The 4,984-nt window shown below is 33.8% G+C and overlaps 1 pseudogene; it reads right to left on the bottom strand.

Annotated features, from left to right (window-relative positions):
* Positions 1-1,246: 1,246 nt before the first annotated feature.
* LOC149176637 (transcription factor MYBS1 pseudogene) lies at positions 1,247-4,348 on the bottom strand (annotated as a pseudogene).
* Between the last annotated feature and the right edge of the window lie 636 nt (positions 4,349-4,984).

Here is a 4,984-nt window from a genome sequence, read left to right as displayed (position 1 = left end):
ATCTAGAGTGTCTCCCCCTTGAAATAATTTGATCAACTCGAGCTAATGTATGCAGGCTCTTATAGTGCCTCAAACCTAATTTAAGAGTCTTTACTTCGAAAACTATTTTTTATTTTAATTATTAGTTGTCACAACCTCATTTAGGTTGCATAAAATTTGCTTATTGAATTTGTAGGACAACCCTCTAGAAATTAACCATATAGGAGAAATAAAAGCATTATCCTTCTAAAAAGTTTCAAAATACTCACCATAAAGAATACCATCATGAAAATCAAATTGTTCAATCTGATTTGTTTATTTTCATGTAGGAAATGGAATGAATTGAGATACTAAGTTCATATTCACATCATGCCAATAAAAAATATTCTCATTAATAGCCCACCACCACATCCTCATGCAGTCTCTATTTGCAAGAAATATTCAGAACTCGATTGGGTTATAATTTATAAATAATAACTTCTCCTATACTCAACCCTCATCAGACCCTAAGGGAATAAAGAAAGAGTGGCAATCAAAAAAAGTGTGAAGGAGAACCAATTGTAACTGAATATAAGGGTTCAGTTTTAACATCATAAAAATAATGCTTTCATAAGAAAAGAAAACAATAACATCAAAAAACCCAAATGAATATAAATTTGTATTTCTTTCTCACAAAGATAAGGTTAGAAAACCTGCGCGAGAATTTTTTTCCTTATAATAATAATAGGTCCATAAGAATAAAAGCTAGAGGCAATTTGTGTGTTAGATCAATAAACTAATGATAAAGAATCTTGGATAGCTATACAATTTGAAGCTCTAAAAAAACACAAAACCCAAATCAATATACATTTTCCAGAGTAATTTAATATATTGATATATTAGATAAAAAAAGGGAAAAAATTGTCAAACGGATTGAAGACAAATGAATAACACTCGTCTGTAAAAATTTTGCTGAAAATAAAATTATTAGAGAGGAAAGGCATCAAGGGATTAAATTTTTACCTGTGTTCTTCCCCAGTCCATGGAATTCCCTTGCAACATTCTTGGTTGGATTTGAGTTTTTTCTTACATGTATCCCCATCAAAACCATTCTTAAAATGATCTCTTTCATACCACACAAAAAAATATGCATATTAAGCAATGGTATAGCAACTGATCAACATTTATCAGATCAATTGACATTTATCATTTCCTATTGATACGATGACAACAAACATATTATCAAATGAATCTTTGTAGTCCAATGTGATCAGATCCTTCCCTCTAATTATCTATGCATAGTTGGTTGTCGCTTAGGGTAAGCAACTGGAATAACACAAGGAGTGTTTGCAGGAGGAAGAATTATAGGAGTGACGGTAATGAAAACCATAGGCCCAACATCGGGCTGACGAACAGTAGCTCCATATATACCAGGAAGCCCTCGCTGAGAAGTATGACTAGAAGATTGCCCCGCAGATCCTGAAGATTGATTTCCTTGACCACTTATAGGTCTGTGTGGTGATTATACATCACTCCCATTCACACTAATAATATCATGAATATTAGAGCCTCTTATGTCCCTGTTCATCAAATTCAACCAAATAAAATTCTTTTCTGCATGACTAGCCACCTATGTGGGAGTTCGCGAAATAACAAAATTCCTTGAGATGCTCCTCCCATCACCTTTGCCAAAAATTTTCACACCAAGCAAGAACATCCTACATCATCAAAGTTACACACATTATCATTAAAATAAGGCAAGGTATATTTTTTGATGTCTTGCATTTGCCCAAACATTCCTCCATCGTGAACAAAGTCGATTTCAACAAGTTCTCATCTATCAATAGTTTTGAAACATTTCTCACTAGTCCAATACCGTCGGAGACAACAATGAAAACACAAAATGGATTACAACATTGATAGCTATCTCACGACCCTATACTATATGCCTAGTGGCAGGGGAACATGGGATTATGATACAAATTTTAGCTGTGGCTAGGATACATGGTTTTGCACAATTCCCTTTTACTTCTCATTCTCTATTTATTTATATTGAAGGCTTCAACTCTCAAGAATTTAGTAAGCTCAATACTAACCAACTCTTTGGGAAATCAATGTTCACTTTGCAAATGGAGATACATGAAATATTCAAGTAGATAAGGATTATTTTCCATTGACTATTATATTAAGTTTCAGGGGAAACTTTAAGGCTAGCACAATAGTCTATTCACCAATTCTTCTCGTGATGAATAATTTATAACAACTTAACCCAAACAAAATCACATTGTACAAGATTATGGGGTTGGGGGAATGGCAAGAGGTGAGGATGAGTTTATGGTAATGGGCATACTTTCAAATAAAAGGACAATAGGTGGTGAAATAGAGAAGGTACATGGATCAGAACCATAAAGAACAAATAGCACATAAGGGATAGTTGGTTAGAAGGTTTGTTCCCAACTTGAGATTGAAAAGAGAAACTTCTCTTGATTTTATTCATTGTTTATGGGGAGTAAGAGATGATAATTTTCCTACTCGAGGTTACTGGGCCATCTCACAACTTGTCTGAGGATAGCCAGGAATGGTTTTATACCACTCCTTGTATTCAACTTCTGGAAAAGAGGGGAAAACACGTTGGAAAATGTCATTAGACAACACAAGAAAATACAAACTAGAGTAAAAGAATGTCCCACTATATCCAAGGACTTTCTTAGAGGAATTAGGTATTATGGGACCTACAAAGACTATTTCCTACTTCAAGAAATAAACATATAAATGATCCATAGGAATTGAAAATTTACACAATTTGTGAATATTTAAAGGTTTTGGATCACTATTATCACTAACGAGACTCACAGGTTGAACTCACTAGTTAATGATTCATTGAGAAATTATTTTGGCCCATTTCCACGACTGTATTCTACAGATTTCAATTGTAGTAGCCAAGCTTTCCAAGAGAATATCAAATTTTTGACTCTTTTTTCTAGCCATATTTTTGCCTAGCCAAGTTACCATACTACAAAGTTCACACAAAGGTAGCTAATCTATGATCCTATTTAATTTTCCTATAAAGTAAGATTTTTCTACACTATTATGTAAGTAGATTTTCTATTTAATCAAATATAATGTAGAGAGTTGTATGAAATAACCCTTGTTTTCCAAAACCACGATTCTACCCAAATATTTCTATTTCCCAGTTTAATGTTCGAAAATACCCACAAGAGATGAGAAATGACTAGACAAATCACATGTTTCCATAAGGAGTCATTTAAGGTAATATCTAGAGTGTCTCCCCGCTGGACTCACTTGATCAACTCTAGCTCATGTATTCATGCTATTAGAATGCCTGAAACCTACTTTAAGAGTTATTACTTTTGCAACTAATTTTTATTTTAATTATTAGATGTCACAACCTAAGTAAGGTGGCCTTAAATTTTTTTATTGAATTTGTAGGACGGGGCCTCAAGAAATTAACTAGATAGGAGAAACAGAAGCATTATCCTTCTAAAAAGTTTCAAAATATTCACCATAAATACAACATTCAAAAAAATTGAATGGTTCAATCCGATTTGTTTATTTTCATGTAGGAAATGGAATCAATTCAGATACTAAGTTAATATCCAGATCCTGCCAATAAAAAATATTTTCATTAATATCCCACTGTGAGAGCCTCGTAGAGTTACTCTTTGCAGGAAAAATTCAAAAATCAATTGGGTTATAATATATAAACAATAACTTCTCGTGTACTCAACCCTTAGAAGACCTTAAGGGCATAAAGCGATAGTGGTAGTGAAATGAATTGTTAACGAGACCCAACTACAAGTGAGTATAAGGGTTTAGTTTTAACATAATAAAAATAGTGTTTTTAGGAAAAGGGAAAACAATAAACCCAAACGAATATATATCTGTATTTCCTTTTGACAAAGATAAAGGTAGAAAACCTGCGCCATAATGTTTTTCCTTATAATAATAACAAGCCCATAAGAACAGAACGTGGAGGCAATTTGTAGGTGAGATCAATAAACTAATGATAAAGAATCCTTAACAATTATAAACTTTGAAGCTCTAAGAATCACAAAAAAAAACAAACCCAAATCAATATAAAGTTGTCACAGTAATTTAATATATCTATATATTAGATAAAAATGCGAGAACAAACTGTCAAATGAACTGAAGCCAATTGAATAGCATTGGTCTATATAGTTATTACATAATTATCGGAGATAAAAGGCATCCATGGCTTAAATTTTTACCCGTGTTGTTCCTGGGTTGATGGAATCCCCTTGGTACATTCCTGATCAGATTTGGAGCTCCCCTTTCCCGTTCCATTGCTTTTAGATGTCAGATTCGCATAAACAGAGGAATAGGTTTGCCCTCTCTTGGCAACTTCCATTATCAACAAATTTCTATGCATTCACCATCAAGGACATCAAATAAGAAAACATTTCTCAAAATTCGGGGCTTGGAGCATAAAATGAATTTTTGGAAACCTCTTGCTCAATGACAATATGTTCCACTAGTGACAGACTATTCTCAATCTCAGGATACTCTTCAATTGCAATCTGGCCAAGACCAACTCCAATATCTCCTCATGAAGACTCTTCCGTACATATGGCAGCATTGGAATATATTCTTTATATGGATTTTCTGGTATAGATTTTTCAGTATCTTCAGTTTCCAAAGGCACTCATTCAGAGCATTCTAGCAACACCAACATCATATTTTCAGAGACCCAGTCGCTCACTCTTGTTATCAGATCCATGGCTTTCCACAAACCCTTGCTTCTCAATTTCTAAGGTTTTTCTTCCAAATGCTTGAATCTAACCATTTCATACACTTAGTTTCTTCAGTCCACATGCTTGCAGAGATACCGGATATTCTATCATTTCCAGATTATGCCTGTAAAACAAGAGGGAAAATCGTATGCATGGAAGGAAGTCTCGTCCAGAGTGCATCAACTATAGGACCATCAAGCTCATAAAATGTAATAAGAATTACAAATTCAGCTTCGACGGTGGTTTTCGCTTCA

This window comes from Pinus tabuliformis, chromosome 4_1, assembly GCF_031772625.1.
Source record: "Pinus tabuliformis cultivar Carrire ecotype Pingquan chromosome 4_1, CPIR1, whole genome shotgun sequence".
Taxonomy (NCBI): Eukaryota; Viridiplantae; Streptophyta; class Pinopsida; order Pinales; family Pinaceae; genus Pinus; species Pinus tabuliformis.
The sequence above is the reverse complement of the archived record's forward strand: the minus strand, read 5'-3'. Positions and strand labels throughout refer to the sequence as shown.